Source organism: Carlito syrichta, unplaced genomic scaffold (assembly GCF_000164805.1).
Source record: "Carlito syrichta isolate Samal-C Ts95f unplaced genomic scaffold, Tarsius_syrichta-2.0.1 Scaffold139306, whole genome shotgun sequence".
NCBI lineage: Eukaryota > Metazoa > Chordata > Mammalia > Primates > Tarsiidae > Carlito > Carlito syrichta.
Window position 1 is genome coordinate 94,040 of NW_007083402.1, and position 14,945 is coordinate 108,984.

The 14,945-nt window shown below is 38.7% G+C and overlaps 1 pseudogene; it reads right to left on the reverse strand.

Moving 5' to 3' along the window:
* Positions 1 to 4,071: 4,071 nt before the first annotated feature.
* Positions 4,072 to 4,603, reverse strand: LOC103251329 (annotated as a pseudogene).
* Positions 4,604 to 14,945: the final 10,342 nt, after the last annotated feature.

A 14,945-nucleotide genomic window follows, 5' to 3' on the forward strand; every position in this document is an offset into this window, starting at 1 on the left:
TCACATCTCTCCCTCATTATTTCCATCACCATTCCCTGCTCCTGGGTTCCTTGGCCTTCTTTAGTCCAATGTATCTTTCCCATAATTTGTTACATACCACATTGCCAGACTTGTCTTCCTAAGAACCCCACTCTATTTTTACACTTCAACAGCAGATTGATTCTTTAGCCTCTATCATCAAATCCCTGGATATTCTGGTCAAGATCAGCCTATCCAGACTCATTGGCTAGAAGTGGCAAACATAAACATAGCTGTCATCACCAGTGGCCACAATAATGCACATTGCCAACTGGACCCACTAGTTTTTATGCTTTGTATGGGCCATATCTCAACATTTAAATAGCCTTTTTCTCAGTGGTAGTATAAATTACCACAATTAGGCTTTCCATACAGCCCAAGTTATTTTCGCTAAGAATAACCCCTGAACTTGCCTCCATAATACATTCCCTCGTTATCATGAACTGCAATTTTACCTTCCTTTGAACTCTCACTCTTATTGAAATTGACATCCATTTGACTCCTTTACATGTAGTCTTACATCATTACTCATACTCATCCATAATTCAAATTTTTGTCTCAGTAATCCCTAACATAATTACATGGGGTTTCTTTCCTTTAGAAGTTGCTTACATGAGAGTAATAAGTCAAACTGGTAACACAAACACAACTTGTTTTTTCTCTCAAGAAGGCTTCCATTTTCCAGAATGTCTTTTGTCTTTACCATTGTCTCAACACAACACCCAGTATCCCTGCCCACTTCCACTCTCTATTGCTCCCTTCACTGCAACAAGGTCCCAGTCAATGCCCAGAAAATATGTTCCAGGACATCATACTCACTTTAGAATACTTTCTGAACTTTGCACCTCCTTAACAATCCAGTATACCATTTTTGTGGTATTTGGCACATTTGCTTTTTATTAATCATTTCATAACTCTCTTACCAATGTCTATCTGTGTCTTAATAATTTTATTTCTAAAGTATCTTACTCAAAATAGTCCTTTGATAAGCATTTGCTCAATAAGCATTTTTTGGACTCATAGGAGAAGGGGGAAAATGAACATTTAACTGACAGCACCATTTCCTACTTCTATGAGGAAGAGGAACCGTCCAGAATTTGGGTGTGAGATATCATTTTTCTAAGCACAGAACAGAATATTGTCTTTCAGTTGCTCTACAATAAGCTTTGGTTTTCAAAATCAGCAAAGGAGAAATAACAGAAATATTGTACTTATTTCAAAATTCTACTTACTTTAATATGTACTTTGGGTAGGTGGGACTCTTATATAACATTTTCCAATTAATGGAAAAGGCAGAAGGATATATTTTTAAATATGCAGCAACATCTGTTGGAAATACATCTCTTGTAAAGCTTAAGAATCTATAAAAGCTCACAATAAGGTTTCAATATACATGTATTAGTGTATGTATGTTTTCAAGATTTGGTTATGTAACCCAAAATTTTCCAAATTTGGGCAACTTTTCAAATTAATGGAATTTATTAGAATTTGTACATCAGCCAGGTTCGGTGGCTTAGCCTGTAATCCCGCGCCTTGGGAGGCTGAGATGAGTGAATTGCCTGAGCCCATGGGCTCGAGACCCACCTGGGCAACTTGGTGAGACCTCATCTCTACAATAAATAAAAAATTAACCGGGTGTGTTATCGTGCACATGTAGTTCCAGCTACTTGGAAGGCTGAGGCGGAAGGATTGCTGGAGCCCAGCAGGTCAAGGCTGTGGTGGCTGCGAGTGGCCACTGCACTCTATTCTGGGTGACAGAGTGAGACCTCCAACTCAAAAAAAAAAGAATTTGCACATCAAACATTAGTTATTTTTATAAATTTTTATTAATCTAGTTGGTTAAAAAATTATATGCTACCACAAAATTTCAAAATTATATAATTTTTTAAAAAATAAAACGTTTAACAAAGTAGGATGAATTCAGTTCTTTCTTTACAGATTAAGAAAATGAGAAATCTGATGGTAGCTGCTTATTCAAAGTTTTGCCACCAGCAACTGAACTAGGATCTTGGCCTTAGAATTTTAAAGTTATTATTCTGCTTAAATCTCTTACTTTGCTCCAAGTTCATGATAGCCTTTCTTACACAGATATTACCAAAAAAGAGGTATGTTGAAGCTTCATGATTGTGTTCAGAGATCTCTGAGAGAGATAATAGTTCATTATTATATTTTGATGTACAGCATGTTTATTTTATTCTTTTTTTTCATATTTCAATGAACATGATTTCTCCAGGAAATTCTAACAAACTTTTTTTCCCCTTAAAGTCTCAAATCTATCTAATGATCTGTAGTGTACTTTGCTATTTAGTGACCATAATCACATCTAATTGTTCATGTCCTAAGCATTAGAAATATAGGGACACAGAGCTTTGGTTGATAAATGAACATTTTTTAAAATATTCATTTCAAGAAGACCTTTTAAATATTCTCCATTAAGAGTTTTGAATTTGGCTGGGCTCGGTGACTCAGCCTGTCATCCCAGCACTTTGGGAGGCCAAGGAGATTGAATTGCCTGAACCCGCGGGTTTGAGACCAGCCCGGGCAACTTGTTGAGACCTCATCTCACAATCAATCAAAAAATAGCCAGGTGTGGTAGCACGCGCCAGTAGTTCCGGCTACTTGGGAGGCTGAGGTGGAAATATCGCTGGAGCCCAGCAGGTAGACTCTGGGGTGGCTGTGAGAGTGCCACTGTGCTCCAGCCTAGGCAACTCAGTGAGACTCCAACTCAAAAAAAAAAAAGTTTTGAATTTATTGTCAAAATGGTTTGTAGAATAAGTTAGAAGGTTAAAAACCATTTTGGCCAAAGAGGTTTCATTAGCATGGAGTGAGTGTTTGCAAATAAATTATTTATTGAGGTTAATTTCATATTTCTGAAATAGTTGTAGTTTTTAAAAGCGTACTTGCACCTCACTTCGCCTGGTTTGAGATCAGGTACCCTTACTAATGTTATGTGCCCCATCCCCCCGGCAGCATTCCACTACTACCAAACCTTTTCTTATAGTGTTATGATAAATGTTCAGGGTCTGCTTATGCGTGAGACATTAGGCACTCACAATTCTGTTTCTGTGATAGATCACTGCTGCAAAGTTCCTAATTTTGTCTTTTTTATGACTGCATAGTAATTCATCATTCATATGTAGCACTTTTTTTTATACAGTCCACTTTCAATGGGCAGCATGGCTGGTTCCATGTTTTTGCTATTGTGAACAGTGCTGTGGTACACATGTGTGTGGAGGCCCAAACTTTACCTGTGAAATGACCTCTTATCTACCTAGTCCTGAATTGTACCCCACATCTTTAAAATACATACAAATCTAAAAAATTATTAAAAAAGAAAAGAAGCCAGGCTTGGTGGCTCAGCCTGTAATCCTGCGCCTTTGGGAGGCCAAGGTGAGTGGATTTCCTGAGCCTGTGGGTTCGAGACCCACCTGGGCAGCTTGGTGAGACCTCATCTCTACAATAAATCAAAAAATTAGCTGGGCATGGTAGCACACGCCTCTAGTTCCAGCTACTCAGAAGGCTGAGGCAGAAGGATCGCCTGAGCCCAGCAGGCAGAGGCTGCGGTGGCCGGGAGTGGCCACTGCACTCCAGTCTGGGTGACAGAGTGAGACTCCAACTCAAAAAAAAAAAAAAAGAAAGAAAGCACACTGTAACATGCTTTGCATGTGACAACATTCTTCATAAATTTTAATATCTTATGAAGGTGTTGAAGGGATATTTGTCATCAAGAAGGACTGCATCCCCAGTGTGTTCTTTGTAAACAACAAAATATCATATATTCTGTCATTCCCTTTGTCAGCTTTTTTTGTAATTGGCTTTACCAAAGATATATTCTTTTTAAATTTTTTGTTATTTAGTTTTTATTTCTCTGCAACCTAACTAGACATGGAAGGGAATAAGGAAAATATGGAACCCAAAGAATTGTAGCGAGAGCACAAAGATTATAGGGATACTGTCAGTAAATGGGATAGAGGGGGTGCTCTCCTGGGATACAGAAGGAATGATTTGGTAGTTTAAGATAAAATAAGCCAAATTTATTAGAGTTGTCCACAGTCAGCAATGGTGATCCTCTTGCTAGTCTTGCCATTCTTGGACCCAAAGCCCTTCATGACTTGCACAAAATTCATGCCCTCTTTCACCTTGCCAAAAACCACATGCTTGCCATCCATCCAACCATTCAGTCTTAGTAAAGTAGTTGAAAAACTGGGAGCCATTTGTGTTGGGCCCAGCATTTGCCTTGGACAAGATGCCAGGACTGGTATGCTTCAAGATGAAGTTCTCATCTTCAAATTTCTCCCCATAGATGGACTTGCTGCCGGTGCCATTATGGCATGTGAAGTCACCACCCAAGCACATAATCCCTGGAATAATTCTGTGAAAGTAGGAACCCTTATAACCAAATCCTTTCTCTCCAGTGCTCAGAGCATGAAAGTTTTCTGATCTTTGGAACTTTGTCTACAAACAGCTAGAAGGAGACTCGGCCCAAGGGCTAGCCATCTATGGCGATGTCAAAAAACACGGTGGGGTTGACAATGGCTGAAGAGAAAAGGCTCAAGCTGGCAATGTCTGCAAAACCAAGATACATTCTTCACAAATGCTTTTTTTACAATTTTTATTTTAAAGATGTGGGGTACAATTCAGTTAGCTATACAGATGGTCATTGGGTCATTGTAGAAGTAGTTCTAATAGGTGATGTAAGCAGTAAAATACTTTGTAAGTTGTGGAGAAGAGTGGAAAGAGGTTTGTAAGTGGTCATGCTATTTACAAGTAAAAAGCAAACTTTGGAAACTAAAAAAATATAAAGCATATTTGCTGAAAACATGAAACTTGTTATAAGACAGGCTTTTGATCTTTAAATGCTACAGGAATAAAACAATATAAGATTAGCCTTCAGTTCTGTTCATTATTAGAATTGTTTTCCTCCAGAATCAGCATTCCAGCTAAAGAGAATATGTATGTTAAACTTGGAAATAAATAATGTATATACTTTTATTAAAAATTGAGCAGTGAAGTTAATAAAGATATAACAGTCTCATAATGTAATATAAACTCTATTTTCTACTTACAAACAACTTTAAAATAGAATTCAGAAGAAAAATCCATTTAAAGTAATCTTTCCTCCACAGACAAATAATCAATATATATCCTTTAGAATACTTAATGTTACCCATAAATGATATTCTGTTGGCATGTCTTCTACATCGTTGAAAATGTAAAGAATCACAGACGCCTCATGAAAATCCACTTCTTACACAACTAACAAATAGGAATGATTTTCAAGTTTCAATTGAATGTAACAAATGCTACTCAGTACTTATTAAGCATTAGGAATTTTTCTATGTTTCAAGAATACCTTACGGAGCAAGTTAAACATTGTTCTCATTCTTGTAAACTGTATATTCTATTGAAGATACTTTTAAAGGTAGAATAGTGATTGAGCAAAAATGATCATCCTAAGAAATATGCATTTGTGCTTAGACTGGAAGGACAAAAAGGAGTTATTTGGCAAAAATTGGGGTAAAGAAACAGGCAACAATTCCTGTGAAGAAGGAGCAATTAAGGCCTGGCCATACACATGCAAAAGAATGAAATAGGACCTTTATATATATATATATTTTGACTTGGAGTCTCACTCTGTCACCCAGACTGGAGTGCAGTGGCCGCTCCCGGCCACCGCAGCCTCAACCAGCTGGGCTCCCGCGATCCTTCCACCTCAGCCTTCCAAGTAGCTGGAACTACAGGCATGCACTACTAAGCCCAGCTCATTTTTGATTTATAGTAGAGATGAGGTCTCGTCAAGTTGCCCGGGTGGGTCTCGAACCCGCGGGCTCAGGCAATACATTCACCTCAGCCTCCCAAAGGCGCGGGATTACAGGCTGAGCCACCAAGCCTGTCTGGACCTTTATCTTATAGAGAACACACAAGCCAACTCAGGATGGATTAAAGATCTAAATGTAAATTCTTAAACTGTAAGATCCCAGAAATAAAACACAAGGGAAAAGCTTCTTGATCAAAATTATTGGCCTTGGCAATAATTTTTGTCTATCACATCAAAAGCTTAGGCAACAAAAAAAATCAAATGGGAGTATATCAAACTAAAAAGCTTCTGTACAGCAAAGGAAACAAGGAGGCAACAAAATGAAAAGACAACCTATGGGTCAGGAAATAATATTTTCAAACTAGGTATCAGTTCCTTCTTGTATGTCTTACAGAAATTAGCTAAGAAGCCATCTGATCCATGGATTTTGGGGGGCAGAGAAATTTCTTGTTATTGAGTTGATTTTCTGCATTGTTATTGGTCTGTTTCAAGTTTCAGTTTCTTGTTGATTCAACTTTGGGAGTTTGGAAGAAAATCCTCCATTTCCTTTAGATTTTCTAGTTTATATGCATACAGATATTCATAGTAACCTCTGATAATCTTTTGAATTTTTTTCAGGGTCTGTTGTGATATTGCCTTTTTTCTTTTTTCATTTCTAATAGTGTTTATTTGGATTTTCTCTCTGGCTTTTTTGTTTTTGTTTTATTTTTACTTTGTTAGTCTGGCCAGGGATTGATCAATCATGTTCATCCTGTCAAAGAACCAGTTTGAGCCAGGCTCAGTGGCTCAGCCTGTAATCCCACACCTTTGGGAGGCTGAGGTGAGTGGATTGCCTGAGCTCACAGGTTCGAGACCCGCCTGGGTAACTTGGCAAGACCTCATCTCTACTAAATCAAAAAATGAGCCGGGCATGGTAGCACGTGGCTGTAGTTCCAGCTACTTGGAAGGCTGAGGCGGAAGGATGGCCAGAGCGCAGCAGGTCGAGGCTGCAGTGGCTGGGAGCGGCCACTGCACTCCAGTCTGGGTGACAGAGTGAGACTCCAACTCAAAAAAAAAACAAAAACCAGTTTGTTGCCGGGTTGATCCTTTGTATGAAATTTTTGTTTTCTATATCCAACAATTGTGACTTTATCTTAGTAAACTGGATTTTTTCTTCTGAAATTATGATTTATATAATCTTGCCTTTCCAACTCCCTTAGGTGTGATATTAGGCTCTTGTGATTTTTCTTTTTTTGATGTGCATGTGCAATGTACTGAATTTTCCTCTCAACACTACTTTAATGCTATCCCAGAAATTCTGATAGAATGTCTTTGTTTTCATTTGTTTCTAGGAACCTTTTATTTCTATCTTGATTTCTGTATTGACCCAGAAGTCATTCAGCAGTGTGTTGTTTAGTGTCCATGCCTTTGTGTATTTTGGAGGGATCTTGTTGGGAGCAATATCTATTTTTATCCCACTGTGATCTGAGAAGATGCATGGCATTATTCATACTTGACTTTTGCCTGAGAATGTGATCAATCCTGGACTGTATTCCATGTGCTGATGAGTAGAACATAAACTTTGTAGTTGTTGGGTGGAGTGTTCTATAGATGTTTATTCAATACATTTGATCAATGAGCTACGGCTCCGTATCTTCTGCCTCAATGATCTGCTAGGGCTGTTAGTGGGGTATTGAGGTCTCCAATCACGAGTGTGTGGAAGTCTATGTCCTTTCTTAGTCTACTAAGTAATTGTTTTATCAAACCTGGTGCTCCTCTGATAGGTGCATATATGTTTAAGATGAATGTTTCTTACTGGTGAATTGAAACTTTTATCACTATTTAGTGTCTTTCTGTCTTTTTTAACTTTTGATGGTTTGAAATCTGCTTTGTCTGATATCAGAATGTCACGCTTACTTTTTTCTGCATTTTTTTTTTTTTTTTTTTTGAGTTGGAGTCTCACTCTGTCGCCCAGACTGGAGTGCAGTGGCCGCTCCCGGCCACCGCAGCCTCGACCTGCCGGGCTCCGGCGATCCTTCTGCCTCAGCCTTCCGAGTAGCTGGAATTACAGGCGTGCGATACCACGCCCGGCTGATTTTTTGATTTATTGTAGAGATGAGGTCTCGCTGCCCAGGCGGGTCTCGAACCCGCAGGCTCAGGCAATCCACTCACCTCAGCCTCCCAAAGGCGCGGGATTACAGGCTGAGCCACCGAGCCCGGCTTTTTCTGCATTTTATTTGATAGAAAAATCATTTTCCAGCCTTTAACTTTGAGCCTACAGTTACCCATTGCAGTGGGGTGAATTTCCTGGAGGCAGCAAAATGTTGACTGCTAGTCATTGAAGACTATATTAACTCATTTGCAACCACTGATGTGAATTTACATCATTCCAAATTCTGTTCCTGGTTGCCAGGGATGTGAATTTACATCGTTACAAATTCTGTTTCTGAATGCTGCAGTGTTGCCATATGTATGTGTTATTATATTTTGCTTGAAAATGAATAGTCAGGCAAGGAGAGAGAAAGTTAATTGAGATGTCTATCTGATATCTACTGTGCAATGTTGCTGATTTACATAGTTGGTAAAAAATCGCAGATTGGTCATAACTTGCAATCAGTGTTGTATAATTGTATTTTGATGATTTCATGGATTTCAGACTTGAAAGTTAGAAATAATTTACCATCACTATGGAAAATAAAGAAATATATGCTGCTGGTCTAGGTGGCTCAGCCTGTAATCCCGCACCTTGGGAGGCTGAGGTGAGTGGATTGCCTGAGCCCATGGGTTCGAGACCCACCTGAGCAACTTGGCGAGACCTCATCTCTACAATAAATCAAAAAATCAGCCAGGTGTGGTAGCGCGCGCCTATAGTTCCAGCTACTTGGAAGGCTGAGGTGGAAGGATTGCGGGAACCCAGCTGGTTGAGACTGCGGTGGCCAGGAGCAGCCACTGCACTCCAGTCTGGGTGACAGAGTGAGACTCCAACTCAAAAATATATATATATGCTGATGAGATTTCTCAGGTCGAAGGTGAATCTAGTTAACTTATTAGTGATAGTAAGTCAGATAGTGATGTAATGATGCAATGTAAATGCAGAAATAGAACACAGATATGCCAAGCTCAGGGCTCAGCTTGTCATCCCAGCACTTTGGGAGGCTGAGACGAGTGGATCGCCTGAGCCCACGGACTAGAGACCAGCCTGGGCAATTTGATGAGACCTCGTCTCTACAATAAATAAAAAAATAGCCAGGCATGGCGGCACATGCCTGTAGTTCCAGCTACTTGGATAGCTGAGTTGGAAGGATCACCTGACTTCAGCAGGCCAAGGCTGCAGTGGCCGTGAGCACGACACTGCACTCCAGCCTGCATGACAGGGTAAGACTCCAACTCAAATTTTAAAAAAAGAAATACAACACAGATAATCTATGACAGTGAATCTAGTACTGGTGAGAACAAATCAGACACTGAGTATACAAAATATAATCCAAAGAGAAATTAGAAGTGTTTATTGATAATCCAGGTATCAAGGTATTTCCAAATGATCCTCAAAGTATAATTTAAGTTGTTGGACTATTTATTGGAGATGATTTTATAGAAATGATCTCAGCTGAAACTTGTATTATAATCAGATTCTCCACAGATTCAAATGGCCAAAGAAATACAAAAAAGTGTAGCAATACTACAGTGTCCGAGATGAAAAAAAATTCTAGCATTAAATATTTTGACGAGAATAGTGAAGAAGACCATGGTATATAATTATTGGTCAACATGTCCTTCAAGTATAACATTTTGCTTTTCAAAATTAATGACACAGGCTGGGCTCAGTGACTCAGCCTGTCATCCCAGAACTTTGGGAGACCAAGGCAAGGTGGATTGCCTGAGCATGCAGGTTTAAGACCAGCCCAGGCAACTTGGCAAGACATATCTCTACGATTAAAATTAAAAATAAAAATAAATAATAATAATGACAGAAATTTGTTTCCTACAAATGTTGCATTTACATTTTTCCAAATATGCAGAAATGAATGTAATCCAAACAGATTATACAAAATGGAACCTGTAATAAATTATGTTTTAAATATGTTCAAAACTGTAGAAGTCTGATGATATCAATTTTAAAAAATATGCGGTGAAATTGGTGTTTTCATATAAGTTTTGTGGCTTATATGCTTTTTCTTATAAGTACTACAGACTCAGTTATCAGTATCTAGGGGAAAAAAAGGGCTTATATGTAGATTGGCCCTCAAAAATCCCTAAAATTTTGCACAAGAGAACAAGAATTGGTTTTAGATATCTATTGTTGCATAATTTATAATGAGAAAACATTAAAACAAACTTTATATTTATATATTTTTTTTGAGTTGGAGTCTCACTCTGTCACCCAGACTGGAGTGCAGTGGCCGGGAGCGGCCACTGCAGCCTCAACCTGCTGGACTCTGATGATCCTTCTGCCTCAGCCTTCTGAGTAGCCAGAATTACAGGCAAGTGCTACCATGCCCAACTGATTTTTTGATTTATTGTAGAGATGAGGTCTCGCCAAGTTGCCCAGGTGGGTCTCAAACCCACGGGCTCAGGCAATCAACTGACCTCAGCCTCCCAAAGCACAGGATTACAGGCTGAGCCACCGAGCCCGGTTTATATTTATGTTGCTATAATTTTATTTGATGGCTTATTTCTCAGTTAACAGGAAGGAAATATATCTATATATAAAACATTGAGAAATCTCAAAACTTTATTGTTCAGTTAAAAAGGTAAGAAGTGTTATGTTGCATACAATTTATGTAAATTTAAATAGCTTATTCATACATAAATACACTGATGCAGCTCCAGGTATCATATCATATCTGCATTCAGGGAAGCAAGATTAACAAGAAGTATCACCACAATCCCCTACTGATAAAATCTTACATCTCATTAACCTTAAGCAGGCCACAGAGTTATTCTTAATTAGAAATGAACCTGAAAAATAACCTATCATACGAGGAATAGGATTGTTGTCATTGATTGAGTCTAATCACAATTTATTCATGTTCCAAACAAAAGGAAAACTCTGCGGGCAAAAAGTTTTGAGCAATCAACAGTATCTGGCAGTTAGTAAATCACACTGTTGAACGCAATTCTGTTTTTCTATATTTGATGATGAATATACCTCTTGAATCCCCTCCTGATTTCCAGCTCTTTGTGAAGAGATGCCATGCTAAGGATTTTCACCACGGCCCCTGGCACATCCAGTGTTGGGTGCATGAAAGTCCCTCCAAAAACACTTGTGATTAAATGACCCTGAAGAGATGGAATTCGCAATCTTCCAAATGAGAAATTTATCTTAGTATTTGGTAGTTTTCTGGGACACAATTGTCACACTTTAAAAAGGTGACAATTAATTTGTAGAGTATATTCCATTATTTGTGCTAAAAGTTAAATAATTGCTGCATAATTGCTTGAATGACACTGCTTGAAATGGAAAACTCTGTCTCCTATGAGCTATTAGATCATGGCATACTGTCCATTCATTCCAGTGGACTTTATGAAAACAAGCTTGGATCAAATCCCAGCTTATCCATTCTTAAATGAGAACTTGTTTAATCTGAAAGGCATCTTGAAGGGCTCGATAGATTGCTGCATTAGAAATGCAACAGAGAATGTATAGATAGCTTTTCCTGAGGTCGAGTTTCCGGAAAACAGAATCTGAGGTAGAGTTTTGTTTGCAGGAGGTTGTTGAGGAGTAAACTGAGTGCAATACCCATAACAAGGTCTTGCAGAACAAGAAACTGAACAGGGTATATGGTGAGGAGCAGTTCCCTTAGCAAAAGGAGTTACTTGGGCTGGATTCAGCAGAGACCTATGAACAGCTTTCCTTTCTGGGACTTCAGTCTTGAAGGAAATAGAGGCAGAGAACCTCACCATTCTCTGCAGACATAACTGCATCGGCTGCTGTTACTAAATATGCCAGCCCAAACAGGTGATGACTCCTGAGACTTTTTCTCTGCTTTCACAACTGTTTTGGTATAAAGAAAGTGAATATTTACCATTCTTCCAAGCATGATCAGGTCATGTTATTCCAAATTTAAGAATTATGTATAAGCACAAAGTTCTGCAAACTTAAATGATTAACTGTCCATTGTGCAATATCTCTCATATGAAATGTGTTTATTGAATAGACAATAAAATGACTCAAATCAGGTAAATTAAACCATGAAGGCATATAACCATATATCACTGACAAACTTGAAAATAACTGAGTAATAGCAATTATGACAAGCCTTGTGCAAGTGCTGACAGCTGTCTGGGTTGAGGGCCCCCAAGACTAGCCCCAGATCTAGTAGTTCACTAAGAGGAATTGCAAAACTCAGCATGTAGCCACACTCATGGCCGTGATTTATTACAGCAAGAGATGCAAAGCAGAATAGGCACAGAGAAGAGACACATGGAGCAAAATCCAAGATAACCAGACTCAAGTTTCCAAAAGTTCTTTCCCATTGGACTTACACAGAATGCCGTGAATTCTTTCAGGGTCAGATTGTGATGATGTAAGAAAAATGTTAATGGGAAAAAAACTCATCACTGCAAAGTTTCAGGGACACTGAAAAAATTCAGTGTCCAAGGTTTTCATTGGGCCTGGTCACATAGGCACCTTTTCCTTTGACACCTGCCAAAACTCCACACACCCAGAAAAGAAGCAGATGTTCAGCACAAGCCACACATTTGTACAAACACTCTAGGCACAGTACACCACATTTAACAATTAGGAAATAATGGGAGCACTCAGAACCCAAGTTCCCAGATGCCTCCAAGGACTAGCCTTGTAAGCAGGCCTTTCTAAGGGTAGCAGCACACTACTTGTGCTCTCTCAACTATGTGGTGTTGGGGGGGTATCTGATCCATGGCTCTGAACCCTCTTTTAAAACGTACAAGGCACTTATATTTCCAGTATTGAGTCAGATTAGTGCTGTAACTTCTCTTATGCCAAGTGAGAAGCCTCTAAAGAGAGATTTCCTGAAAGTTAGAGTAAGCACAACTTTGCTCTTTTTCTTGTTTATGACTAAAAAGGGTCAAGATTAGAGAAAGAGCAACAGCAGATGTAAGTTTTGTGTGGGTCATGGAAGCAAATGAGGGAGAGAACACAGAGTGTGGGCTTAGCCTGGGTGGTGGAGACCATCAGACTCTGACCCTCTGGCTGTCTGGGCCTCACTTTCCACATCTGTGAAGTGGGACTACAAGAAGTACTTGCCTCATAAAGTTCTTTTGTCAAATGAGCTGATCTTTCTGACATATTTAAACAATACCTGGGACACACCAAGCGTAACACACTTCAGTGTTGTGAAATAAACCAAGTGATATAGAATAAGAAACAGACACCTCTTTAAAGCAGCAAAATATAAGCTCGTTCAACTTTTTAGCCCAGACTACAAAATTAATGTTGGAAAGGCCAGCAATTTAGAAAATATGGAGAAGAAATTATCTAATCAAACTTCATATCAGCTATTCTAGGCTTTTTCCATTGTCTCCTTCCCCCAAACACTCAAATCCTTCTTAAAGAAAAAACATAAAGTCATTTTCAGATTGCTTTCTCAATAGAATTTATATTTTCTCTCAAAAAATTTTTTTTGGTTTGGTAAATTAGCAAATGACTTATATAACTTCTGTGATCCCTAATTCATTAATTATTTGTACTCCATGAAAGAATCATGGCAACTTAAACGTGTTTAATAAAATATAGGACACTAAAATAAGTGGTTGATTAAAAAAATAGAACAAGGGAAAATGGAGATTTGGAAACAATAGATAAAACAAGGAGTAAATGTAGTGTAAAACATGAATACAGAAGTCTTACAACTGTAGACACAAATATGGTCCATATTTCCAGCCACCAGCACAAAATGATCACCATAAGACTACTCCAAAATCTATAATGTTGGGGAGGGGAGCAAGTCTATAGAAAAACACAGTAAGTGGGTTTTCATGGAGTGGAGTTGGTGTATCTTCAACAATGGGGGGAAAATACAAAACCCACCAGATTTGTATTAGTTTTTTTTTTTTAGAGAGCAGGATTTACTTTTTTAAAGTTCATAATTTGTCCCTCTTTATGTTTGCATAATATTCCTTCTGGTACATGTATGAAAATTATGACTTCACAGCAACTTGGATAGAATTAGTGTCTATAATCCTGAGTGCTCTATCACAGAAACAAAGAACTTAGTATTACATGTTCTCACTCATAAGTGGACCTTAAACAATTATTATAATACTATAAGAAAAGATCTGTTAGTAGTGAGAAATTGCCAGAGGTGGGGGGACAGGATTATCGGTAGTGAGATTCTGTTGGTGGGGGGACACACCCCATCAACAAGGGTACCTGCATAATGAGCCTTTGTATACTTAACTCTGAATTGTACCTCATATCTTTAAAAAGAAAAAGAATTCATATTGTTTATATTTCTCCAGTTCCCTATTTCACATCTGATAAAATTGAACTGTAACAATAGCTTTGAAATAAACTATCTGGCACAGATTTGAAAAGAAAAAAAAGAAAGCAGGATTTATTGAGAAGACAAAAATGCTACCACAATGGGAGGTGACCCAAAGAGTTGCCCATGTTAGTTTTCCATTGTTTCTCAAACAAGTCACCACAAATTCATAGCTTAAATGATATAAATTGATTAATATACAGTTCTGGAGGGCAGACGCCTACCATGGGCCTCATTGGTGTGAGAGTGGAATGTTGGCAGGGCTGGTTTTTGTTCCAGAGAGTCTAGGAGAGCATCTGCATTCTTCCTTTCTCCGGTTTCTGGAGGCTGTTATTATTCCCTGGCTCCGGGTCCCCTCCTTCGTCTTCAGAGCCAGCAGCACAAGGAAAGTCTGGTTCCAGTTGCGTTTCTCTGCTCCTCTTCTTTTCACATCCTACTCTTTCACCAAAGCCAAGAAGTCTTCTTCACTTTTAAGGATCTGTAGGATAGAATGGACTTCTTTGGGAAGTGTGGGATAATCTTTTCATCTCAAGTTCAGTATCCTTAATTACATTGGTAAAACCTCTATTGTCATGTAAGGTAACACATTGCCAACTTGGGGATTAGAGTGCAGACATCCTTAGAGACTGCAATTGGAGACAGTTATTCTGCCTACCACAAAAGTG